Source organism: Humulus lupulus, chromosome 7, assembly GCF_963169125.1.
Source record: "Humulus lupulus chromosome 7, drHumLupu1.1, whole genome shotgun sequence".
Classification (NCBI taxonomy): Eukaryota; Viridiplantae; Streptophyta; class Magnoliopsida; order Rosales; family Cannabaceae; genus Humulus; species Humulus lupulus.
In genome coordinates this window covers 8,259,284-8,272,510 of record NC_084799.1, presented here as the reverse complement: position 1 = coordinate 8,272,510, position 13,227 = coordinate 8,259,284, and positions in this window count along the sequence as shown.

Genomic DNA, 13,227 nt, shown 5'->3' with positions numbered 1-13,227 from the left:
TTGAACCTAGTACCTAGGTGAGTTATGTTTGATGTCCCGGAGGCTAGATCTTGGTTTGGGAACCCTCAGTTATCATTTTTATTGATGAATTCTATAATTTGGTTATGACCAGGTGACCGTCAAGGATTTTAAAGGTTGATCGTTCTCAGGGGTCGTTCATATTATAATTCTCACTCGAACCAGAGGTAAGAAAGCGGTGTATGATTACATTTGCACCCTGTATAGGTATATGACATGCACGGTTTGATATTGAGGCATGTTGGTTGATTTATGTGGACATGGATTTCATGTTAAATGCTAGTGAACGCTGATTACCTGTTTGAGACACTGACTAGTCAGGGACCGACTCTAAAGTCGATGATCACGCATTGAATGGCTCTATGGCATTAATGCGGGACCGACCCTAAGGTCGAAGAACTTATAAGCGCTTGCCTGGTCTACGACCAGATGACTATAGCCAAGGTGTATGACCCCGGTGACCGTTTGTCACGTGGCTAAGGGACGTTGTCCATAGTTTCGACTCTAGAGTCGTGAGGAAGGTTATGTTGGTGACCAATCACCATGCACCTGTCCTGAACAAGCTTATGAAAGAATCACTTATCAGTTAAGCCCTGGTGACCCTATCGTCACATGACTAGAGGGAGCGATGCTCATTATTGTGACTTTTGGCTATTGTCACCTATTTGTTGGACTGATAGTCCTGAATGGTTATCATGATCGTTGTCGATATTATATCATGTCTTATTATGTTTTCTTGCTGGGCCTTGGCTCATGGGTGCTATGTGGTGCAGGTAAAGGGAAGGAAAAGCTTAACCAACCCTGAGTGGAGAGCTTGGGCGATGTGATGTACATACAGGGCCGCTTGACCGCCACGGTCAAGGAGTTCTGAGAGGGACTAGGGGTTTACCCTATTTTTGCCGCTTAGGCCGGCGGGGATTGTAAATTTGAAACTGTAGCGACTATTTTGTATTATGGACATCTTGTAAACATTTTAAAAGGCTCATGAGCAATTTATTTGCTTAATGAAATGTACCCTTTCCTTTTTACTGGTTTCCACCTTAACCTGATAATAACACTTAGATCACGTTTTTAACCAAAGGACTCGGGTAGCGAGTCAAATTTCCGGTTCACCGTTCACCGTAACTGTTCTGGGGTAACCAGGGCGTTACAACTTGGTATCAGAGCAATGCCAAGGTTAGGGTTCCTGTAGACTGGCTGGGTATGTACACACACCACCGAAGTCAAGCTCGACTCATGGTTTGGTAACTATTTACGTGGTTACATGTGTAATTGTTTAAATGTGATATATATGCTTTACCTGTGAGCATGAGATATTATGTTGAGCCTGTGCCTTGAAATATTATATCCACAGCAAATGTGTACTGATTAGTACTGAGATTGCTGGCACCTGCCTATTAGTATGGTTGTTTATGGGTTATTATGTGATACATGCTGAGTGTTGAATGCCATGAACATGTATCTGATTGTGAATATTGAATGACTGTGGAATGTGATTATTATCTGTTTGTTCTTGGACCGTAAGACGGCAAGAGGTTTAGTTATTACTACCTGATTGGCCATGTTGATTGTTGTTTCAGTAAGGTATCAGTGACAGAATGAACCCAGAACAGACAGGCACCTCAGCTGGCCAAAGTTGTCAGGGTCAGAATAATGACAATAGTCAGGGTCAAGTGAATGACCAATCTCAGGTTCCACAGCCAGCACCTGCAAACTGGCAGTAGATGTTTAATGATTTGCAGGCTATAGTGATTAAACAGGGAGAGGAGCTTCGTCTCTTAAGACAGCAGCAATTGCCTGTGGTGGCCAATGTTGCGGAGGCACCTTCTGTGTCGGTGTCAGTTATTGGGCCACTGCCTGGGGTTGAAAACAGATTGGAACCTCTTTATGAGCGGTTCAGGAAACAGCAACCTCCTGTGTTTGAAGGCAGTGCTGATCCCACCAAAGCTGAACAATGGATGAGCATGATTACCACTGTTCTTGACTTTATGAAGGTAGTTGGTACTGAGAGGGTGGCCTGTGCTGCCTATATGTTTCGGGAAGATGCCCGGATTTGGTGGGAAGTGGTTGGTCAGACCAAGGATGTTAATCTCTTGAGCTGGGAGGAATTCCAGACCTTGTTCAATGAAAAGTACTACAATGACGCCATTAGAGCGGCGAAGGCTGATGAATTTATGAGGCTACTTCAGGGAAACTTATCAGTAACCGAGTATGCCTTAAGGTTTGACCGTTTGGCAAAGTTTGCCAAGGAGTTGGTGCCCACTGATGGGACCAGGAGAGAGCGTTTCTTACAGGGGCTACAGCCCAGGTTAGCCCGAGATGTGCGCATCACCACTGTGGCAGGAGTGACTACTTATGCACAGGTGGTGGAGAAGGCCCTTACAGCTGAAACTGCAGAGATTAAGATCTGGCGTGAAAATGCAGCCAGAAGGGATTTCAGGAGGCTAGGTCCTCCATTTGTGGGTTCTGGTAGGGGTGTTGGCCCCAGTGATCAGAAGAGGAAGGTTCCTGATACCTTCCCAGTTCCAGGTCCTAACAGAAGACCTCGTGGTATTACAATAGGTCGTCCTGGGGGCAGTGAAGCCTGGAAATCCTATCCCGAGTGTCCTAGATGCAAGAGGCATCACTTGGGAGAGTGTAAAGCAAGGGCCTGCTTCTCTTGTGGAGCAGTGGGTCATCTCAAAAAGGATTTCCCTAAGGCAAGAAAGGAAGAACCCAAGAAGGCAGACAGCTCGGCCCCAGCGCGAGTGTTTGCATTGACTCAGGCAGAAGCTGAGGCTTCCCCCTCAGTTGTTACAGGTCAGCTTCTTAGTGCAGGAACTGTTTATAATGTATTGATTGACTCTGGTGCTACACATTCCTTTGTTGCTAGTAGTGTTATTGATATATTGTGTTGACCTTGTGATTTCTATGATGTGGGGTTTGGTACTCTGTTACCCACTGGGGAGCTGGTTGTATCCAGAAGATGGGTCAGATCTTTGCCAGTGATAGTAGAGGGCAGAGAGTTGTCAGTGGATCTTATAGAGTTGGTTATGACTGACTTTGATATGATACTAGGTATGGACTGGTTAGCCAAGTATGGGGCAACCATTGACTGCAGAAGGAAGATGGTCACCTTTGTGCCTGAAGGTGAGGATCCTTTTGTATTTTTTGGTACTGTGCATGGACCCCGTATTCCTATGATTTCAGCATTGAGGGCTAGGGATTTATTGCAAGGGGGTTGCATTGGATTCTTAGCCAGTGTGGTTGATACCACCCAGGTCGTGCCAGTGAGACCAGAGGATACTAGACTTGTATGTGAGTTTCTGGATGTGTTTCCAGAGGATCTGCCAAGGTTGCCTCCACACAGAGAGATTGAGTTCGTTATAGAACAGGCCCCAGGAACGGAGCTAGTGTCTAGAGCACCATACAGAATGGCCCCAGCTGAGTTGAAAGAATTAAAGGTACAGCTGCAAGAGCTGTTGGATTTGGGTTTTATCAGACCTAGCTTTTCACCTTGGGGTGCGCCAGTTCTGTTTGTAAAGAAGAAGGATGGTTCTCTGAGGATGTGTATAGATTACAGAGAACTGAATAAGTTGACAATTAAGAACCGGTATCCTTTGCCAAGGATAGATGATCTGTTTGATCAATTGCAGGGTAAGACGGTATTCTCTAAGATCGATCTTCGTTCTGGTTATCATCAGTTGAGGGTCAAGGAGGGAGACATACCGAAGACCGCTTTTCGCACTAGGTATGGGCATTATGAGTTTCTAGTTATGTCATTTGGATTGACTAATGCCCCTGCCGCTTTCATGGATATGATGAACAGGGTGTTCAAGGATTATTTAGACCAGTTTGTGATCGTCTTTATCGATGATATTCTGGTATATTCTCAGACTGAGTCAGAGCATGAGCATCATCTGAGGTTGGTTCTGCAGAGGTTGAGAGAACACGGATTGTTTGCAAAGTTCAAGAAGTATGAGTTCTGGTTGTCTCAGGTGTCCTTCCTTGGGCATATTGTCAGTAAGGAGGGGATTAAAGTGGATCCATCAAAGATTGAAGCGGTCAGAGATTGGCCAAGGCCAAAGAATGCTTCTGAGGTTAGAAGTTTCCTTGGATTGGCAGGGTATTACAGGCGTTTTGTGGAAGGGTTCTCAAAGATTACTACTTCGTTGACTGAGCTGACACGCAAGGGTCAGAAGTTCGTGTGGTCAGACAAATGTGAGAACAGCTTCCAAGAGTTGAAACAGAGGTTGATTACAGCTCCAGTTCTGAGTCTTCCAACAGACCAGGAGAAGTTTGTGATATACTGCGATGCTTCTCATCAGGGTTTGGGCTGTGATTTGATGCAATCAGAGAGAGTCATAGCTTATGCTTCTCGTCAGTTGAAGGAGTACGAGAAGAGGTATCCTACTCATGACTTAGAGTTGGCAGCAATGGTTTTTGCTTTAAAGATATGGAGGCATTATCTCTATGGAGAGAAGTGTGAGATTTATACAGACCACAAGAGCCTGAAGTATTTCTTCACCCAGAAGGACTTGAACATGAAGCAAAGGCGTTGGCTGGAATTAGTGAAAGATTATGATTGTGAGATTCTGTATCACCCAGGGAAAGCCAACGTGGTAGCGGATGCTTTAAGCCAGAAGGGTCCGGGACAGATCTATGGTATTAGGTTGATAGCCAGAGAGTTAGCTGATGATATGACCAGAGCTGGTATAGAGTTACTGGTGGGCCAGTTGGCCAATATTACGCTACAGTCTACGCTGCTAGAGAGGATTAAAGAGGGTCAGTTGGGTGATTCGCAGCTAATCAAGATTAGAGAGGATGTCTTGGCTGGAGCATCCAGGGATTATACAGTGTCTGATTTGGGGTTGTTGAGATACAAGGGGCGGATATGTGTTCCGTTAGACATTGCATTGAGGCGGGAGATTCTGGATGAATCTCACACTACACCTTACTCTTTGCATCCAGGCACCACGAAGATGTATCAGGATGTGAGATCCTTGTACTGGTGGCCAGGGATGAAGAGAGATGTAGTAGAGTATGTGGCTAAGTGCTTGACGTGTCAGCAGGTCAAGGCTGAGCATCAGAGGCGGGCAGGGTTACTGCAGCCTCTGGATATTCCAGAATGGAAGTGGGAAGACATCACAATGGATTTTGTGGTGGGCTTGCCCAGGACAGTTGGTCAGCATGATTCTGTTTGGGTGATAGTGGATCGCTATACCAAGTCAGCTCACTTTCTACCAGTGAGGACTACTTATATCGTTGACCAGTATGCAGATCTCTATGTGAGGGAGATCGTGCGCCTCCATGGAGCTCCTAGGTCGATTGTGTCAGATCGGGACCCTACTTTCACTTCCAAGTTCTGGAAGAGTTTACAGACGGCCATGGGTACACGACTGAAGTTCAGTACAGCTTATCATCCTCAGACAGATGGGCAATTTGAGAGGACGATCCAGATACTGGAGGACATGCTGCGGGCATGTGTGCTGGACTTTGGTGGGTCATGGAGTAAGTATCTGCCTTTGATAGAGTTCTCTTATAATAACAGTTATCAGTCTACCATTGGTGTTGCACCTTATGAGATGCTATATGGTAGGAAGTGCAGATCTCCCATTCATTGGGATGAGACAGGTGAAAGGAGATACTTAGGTACTGAAGCAGTTCAGAGGACCAGTGAGGCTATTGACAAGATTAAAGCTCGGATGCTTACTTCTCAGAGTAGACAGAAGAGCTATGCAGATCCCAAACGCAGGAACGTGGAGTTCCAGGTAGGAGATTATGTCTTCCTTAGAGTCTCGCCATGGAAAGGGGTGAGAAGGTTTGGGAAGAAAGGCAAGCTGAGTCCCAGGTTGGTAGGTCCATTTGAGATCCTGGAGAGGATTGGTCAAGTGGCTTACAGGCTAGCTTTGCCTTCGGCGTTGTTGGTCGTGCATAATGTATTCCATGTATCTGCTCTTCGGAGGTATGTATCTGATAAGAAACATATTTTGAGTTATGAAGATCTGGAGCTTGAGCCAGATCTCTCCTTTTAGGAGCAGCCTGTTCAGATACTTGATCAGAAAGATAAGGTCCTCAGGAACAAGACAATACCTTTGGTTAAGGTATTGTGGAGGAACTGCAAGGTCGAGGAGGCGACCTGGGAGCTGGAGTCTGATATGCGAAGTCAGTATCCCGAGCTGTTCAGGTAAATTTCGAGGACGAAAATTTCTGTAAGGAGGGGATAGTTGTAATGTCTCGGATTCCCTATTATGGTTAATGGCTGGATGAGTAGGCCGGGAGGGCCATAACTGTTTAATTATGCCATTAAGTGTTTTTATGCATGTTTATGAGAATTATATTATAATATGATGTTAAGTGCGTGCATGTGGGTCCACATTTGTTTACAGGGGTGTTTTGGTAATTTGGCCCGTTGAGGGTATAATTGTATAATTGAATATTTGTTTGCATGTTAATGATATATTGTGAGACCACATTATAATGTGGATTGGTTTGAATATTTTGACACGAGACGATCTTTAAACATGATTTATCGGTTTGGTCATAACAGGTTTGAGCTCGGGGCTCGGGGTGAGTCTCGGGGTGTTATTAATGACTATAGCGTTACCGGGGATTTTAGGGTAACGGGATATGAATTATTGGTGTTTGAGGATATTGAGATTAGCGGGAATTGGGAAGCGTTAGTTATGATTAACGGGTTAAGCTAAAAGTACCAATTTTACCCCTAGAGTAGCTTGAAAGGCTTTAAATGACACAAGGGTATTTTGGTCTTTTTAGGGAGGATATATATGATGTTTATGTTAGAAAAAACTTATACAGGATCTTTATTTATTTTCATGTATATCTAATATTAAACAAATTAATACGAGATAGCCTAAAACATGTTTCTAAAATTGAATTCAAAGATAAACAAAAATAGAATACTTACAGTATACGCAGCGGAATTAAGAGTCCTTCCTTCAGTTTCTCTAACTCTTGTATCCTCTCTGTCGCAGAGTATTATCAAGAAACTGAACCGATCTTCTATTTTCTTCACGATCTTCCAATGTATCCTTAGAACCACCTAGACTAGTGTGGGCAATTCTCAACACATGAGATAGATATAGAGAGAAGAATAGAAAATACAAAGAGGCTTAGAAAATGACTTGTGTTTAGAGAGAATATAAAACTATCAGAAAATCTGACTTATCAAAAACCCTTGTTTTGACTTCTCTATAAGCACTCCTTTTATAGACTCAATTAGGCCATTTAATTTAATTAAAAAATCAATAAAATAACAGCCATTTTGAAGCCCTAGGTCGAAATTATCATGGGCTATAGGCCCGTGAAATTTCCCATTTGATTATAAGCCCATTGGACTTAAAATCAAGGCCTGTATTATTTTCTATTGATTTAATTAATTAAATAATTATTTAAATCATTTATCAAATTAATTATTTATAATTTGAACCTTGATTTAAATTTATTTATTAATTTAGATACCAATTTATCTTAATTAATAAATCTGCCATAATTTCTCTTTTCTTCTCAAAATTACACAACTTTGTGAAACTATCCAAAATTGACCTGGTCAACTTTGATAATTCTAAGTGATGATTAAATCAATTAATTGAGACTATCTAGATGATTTTATCCAAGGTACAATGGGGACCATGGGCCTATGAAATCAAGCTCCAATAAGTTATCATAAATCTAACAAATAAATTTACTAACTTATTAATTCCTCGTGACTCCACTATAGACTTGGAATTGCACTCTTGAATTCATAGAACGCTCTATAACAAATATAGATACGCTATTAATTATCCATTGTTACAACCATAATTGTCACTCAATCCTCTATAGACGTTCTACAATGAGATAGGACTAAAATACCGTTTTACCCCTCATTGTATTTTATCCTTAAAACACTTAGTTCCTTGTAAATGATATTTCAGTAAACTAATTTAATTACTGAAATGAGATCTCTATCATTTAACACCTTGAACCAAACTAAAAGGAAACCATCGTTTCACTTCTTCATCAGAAGCTATAGATGTTCATATCTATGATTAACACTCCCACTCAATTATACTACCGAGTTCCCAAGATGTAAGTATGGGCTAGTCCGTAGGGTAAGCTGGTAACGAACAAGTCAAAGAACTCAAATAATACAATCAGTTAGAATACTAACCACTCATAATTGAGATTGAATTGACCTATGGTCAACTATATGATATGACTAGAATAGATAATAACGGTATGTTTACTTATCTTATCAACTGTCAATATCGGTCCTGTTCGATGTAACACTGTAATGTGTAAGTAGATCATATCGTAGATTGGCAAGTCAGTGTAAATCCGGTGCACTGACTAATCTTAGGACTAACTTATTTTTGAACATATAATCATATTTATATTCCACTGTGATTACGTCACTATAAATAAGATTAGCTATATGCTCGGGATTTAATAGAAGTTTATATTAAATAAATAATCATGAAAATAAAACATGTGAGCAAAGTGATTGACCAAGTCAAAAAATGATTTCTATTCTTTTATTGATAATAAAATGAGATTACAAAGAATTTGAGTTTTAATTAGGGCATAAAACCCCAACAGTTTAGTGGCTGTAGAAGGTGGTGGAATAAACAGAATAAAAACAGGGGTTTGCTTCCTCCATTCCCGTACATCATCTTCCTCACTTTTCCTTTGAGGGTTTTGAGTTCTTGGTGGAGATTCAAGCTAGGGAAACTTAAGGGCTGGATTGGAGACTTGGTTTAGCTTGTAAGGGAGGTTCAAAACCGGTTCCAAGGTGAGTTTTAGCCACTGGTTTTATACATGCTCTGTTTTTCGTTTTAGTTTTCAATTCATGGTTTTGATGTGGGAAGTGGGAAATCAAAGGGGGTTTTTGTGTTGTTTTGATTGGGGTTTGATGAGGGTGGGCTATGGGTGTTATTTAGGGGTTTAATTGGGTGTTTGGAGGAGGTTTGGAGTTGGTTTGAAGGGTTAGTTCCAAGGGAAAACGCAGGGGAGAGTTGGCTGGTGCGTGCTGGTTCTTGGTTGTTTTGCGTAATGAGCCGCGGCCTGTCTATGGCGTGCCGCGGCCTATGATGGCTCAAAATGTGAAAATGGCCCTGTCAGGAGGGTGAGCCACAGCATGGCTCTGGTGAGTCGCGGCCCATCAGGGCAGATTTAGCCAAAAGCATGTTTTTAGCTTGGGGATTCAAACCTTAGGCCTCGAGGTTGAACCTAGTACCTAGGTGAGTTATGTTTGATGTCCCGGAGGCTAGATCTTGGTTTGGGAACCCTCAGTTATCATTTTTATTGATGAATTCTATAATTTGGTTATGACCAGGTGACCGTCAAGGATTTTAAAGGTTGATCGTTCTCAGGGGTCGTTCATATTATAATTCTCACTCGAACCAGAGGTAAGAAAACGGTGTATGATTACATTTGCACCCTGTATAGGTATATGACATGCATGGTTTGATATTGAGGCATGTTGGTTGATTTATGTGGACATGGATTGCATGTTAAATGCTAGTGAACGCTGATTACCTGTTTGAGACACTGACTAGTCAGGGACCGACTCTAAAGTCAATGATCACGCATTGAATGGCTCTATGGCATTAATGCGGGACCGACCCTAAGGTCGAAGAACTTATAAGCGCTTGCCTGGTCTACGACCAGATGACTATAGCCAAGGTGTATGACCCCGGTGACCGTTTGTCACGTGGCTAAGGGACGTTGTCCATAGTTTCAACTCTAGAGTCGTGAGGAAAGTTATGTTGGTGACCAATCACCATGCACCTGTCCTGAACAAGCTTATGAAAGAATCATTTATCAGTTAAGCCCTGGTGACCCTATCGTCACATGGCTAGAGGGAGCGATGCTCATTATTGTGACTTTTGGCTATTGTCACCTATTTGTTGGACTGTTAGTCCTGAATGGTTATCATGATCGTTGTCGATATTATATCATGTCTTATTATGTTTTCTTGCTGGGCCTTGGCTCATGGGTGCTATATGGTGCAGGTAAAGGGAAGGAAAAGCTTAACCAACCCTGAGTGGAGAGCTTGGGCGATGTGATGTACATACAGGGCCGCTTGACCGCCACGGTCAAGGAGTTCTCAGAGGGACTAGGGGTTTACCCTATTTTTGCCGCTTAGGCCGGCGGGGATTGTAAATTTGAAACTGTAGCGACTATTTTGTATTATGGACATCTTGTACACATTTTAAAAAGCTCATGAGCAGTTTATTTACTTAATGAAATGTACCATTTCCTTTTTACTGGTTTCCACCTTAACCTGATAATAACACTTAGATCACGTTTTTAACCAAAGGACTCGGGTAGCGAGTCAAATTTCCGGTTCACCGTTCACCGTAACTGTTCTGGGGTAACCAGGGCGTTACAGACCTAGCCGAGAATGCCACAGATCAATGGACGACTTGGAGGAATAGAGTAAACGGGGAGGGGCCGAGCAAGTGGACTTGACGGAGGAAGCAACACGATAGATGCCTTGATCAAGTAGACCGGTGAGAAGTATTTGGTGACTGACCTGGTTTTTAACAAGAAAATGAGTGGGGTGAAATTCAAGATATGCATTATTATCTTGACAAAGCTGAGAAACACTAAGAAGATTCTTTGACAGGGAGGGAGAATAGTAAAGGCGACAAAGTTTAAGTGAGGGAGAGAGTAATGAATGAAGATATGCAGAGCCCACATGAGAAATAGGAGCAGACTTACCATTGCCCATAGTAATTTGGTCATTACCCGTGTATGGAGTAGCCGATTCCAGGAGGTTGAGATCAGGGGTGAAATGATGGGAGGCACCCGAGTCCATATACCAAGCCGAATCAGTTATTGAGGTGGGGGAAGGGGGAGTGGGCAGTAAAGGAGGGGCGGGTGGGGAGGATGATGCATAGGATGGAGGCCTTTGTTGGGTAAAATAGGCATTGAATGGTCTTGGTGAAGTGGTGGGTTGGAAGTTGAGGTTTGCACGGTGATAACAAGTGAGGGCAGTGTGACCGATTTTGAAGCAAATTTGGCATTTGGGTGGGCGATTGGTTGAACGGGAAGGAGGCGATAACCAAGGAGAGGGTGGACGGGATGGGGGTCGGGTGGAGGGATATTGGGGTGGGAAAGAGGCATTATGAGTGGAGGGAAAAGGAAACCGTGTTGGGGTAGAGTGAGGAGGTGATTTGGGCTTCGGTTTGGGAAAGGGAAGCTTGGCGAAATTGGCTTGAAGGGAGCTAAGGGAGGCCGCAGCAGTTTGGCGTTCCAGACGAGCTTCATAACTGAGAAGCAGAGCATGTACTTCTTCAATCGTAGGGGGAATCGGTCGAGCTAAGATTGGTGTAACAAACGCATTGTACTCAGGACCCAGGCCATTGAGAAGGTAAGAAAGGTGTTCTTGAGGGGATACGGGTTCTCCAACCGAAGCAAGGGTGTTACACAGTGACTTCATTTTTTGCAGGTATGTGGAAGCAGAGAGGCCGTCCTTCCGTAGCGTTTGCAAGGTAGTGCGAAAGTCGAAGCTGCAAGCAAAGGAGGCGGCGGTGTAAGTGCGTTCGAGAGAGACCCAAATTTCAGCTGCAGTGTTGAAGCTGACGATCTGGCCAAGTAAAGAGTCGGAGAGGGAGGCATACAACCAGCTCATGAGAAGGCGATTGCATCGATGCCACGCCTGAAAATCTGGGTTCGGTGCTGAAGAGTCGGAACCGAGGAACTGGGAGGGGCAAATCACCGTGCCATCTATATAACCTTCAAGTCCATTGGTTATAATAATATTCTGCATTTGTATTCTCCATACCAAGTAGTTTGAATCATCAAGTTTGACTGAAATGGAGTGGTGAAAAGTGGAAAGGGGTGAGGAAGAAGATGAGTAAGGAGAAAAGGAAGGGGCGGCGGCAGCAGCAGAGATGTTTTCAGGGTTAATGATAGTAGGGTTTTGAGAGGGGTTTTGGGTATTTTCATCCTCCATTGATGGGGTAGAGCTATTACTCCCTTCGGATGCCATTTGTTTGGCCTGATACCATGACAGAAGGAATCAGAAATTGTGTATTGTATTCCTTGAGTAAAAGTAGTACACAGTACAAGACTATTTATAATACACGTGAATGGGTAAAAGGGACACTTGTCCATACAATAGCAAATAAGAGAAATGAACCAATAACAGAGAAAAGCTGGAAAAAGGCAGAAGATATTTTCTATTGTTTAACAATGATGATGCCTTAATGTTCATTTATAAGCCATATTCTAGTATTTTATAAATAAAAAATGCATTTTCATTTTCATATTCAAATTCAAACACTTACTCCTCTACATAATCCAAAACAGAAATGACATTAAATATAATAAACAACATTCATTACTATTACTACTAGAGTAGTCTACAGAGATAGACATTAACGTGCACAGGAAATGTTGTCAACAAAAACGACACCAAAAAATTGATAATACCATACGTCACTTATATACTTTTATTATTATAGTAAATCTCAATAACTTATGATCAGATAAGTCAAAGTCAATTGAATTTTATAGGCTTGAGAAAATACAAAATTCTATGTATAAAAAGTATGCAAATTAACACCAAAAAAAATCGTGATTCATTAAGAACTCTATTTATTTAGTTGTATATTATTTTCATTCAATCCCATACACACGTATTTCGCATGAAGAGTGAATATTTATTCTTATTTAAATAAAGAAATAATATTTTTTTATTTTGTAAAAAATTTCTTAGTAAAATGATTTATTTTTTAAAATTATTTTATATTTTACTCTAATTTTAATAATTTTTATAAAATATTCTCTCATAATTAAATTAGTAGAAAATTTATTCAAACAATTTTAAACAACTAATCATAAAATTTAGACAGATAATCAAATTTTAAACAAAAATTATTTATAAAAATAGTTCAATTTTACCAATTTCATTGGGGGATGTTTCGTAAATCATATGAAACATTATTTCTTAATTTAGTCGGTTGTCTACATGAACTCTTAGACTAATATGATCAAAGTGAAAATATATATTTTATTAACCCAAAATACATAAACAACACGTGCTGCTAAAAGTAACAAATCCTTATCAAAAACGTCAGAGCGTGTTGGAATAAAAGTCACACACATTTAACCACGTGTCATTATCCTATTAGACAGAAAGAGAATCTTCTCTAGACTGCAAAACGAGTGTCCATGTCTTAGCTGCTAAGCCTTCACCTACCCTCACATCATCATAAT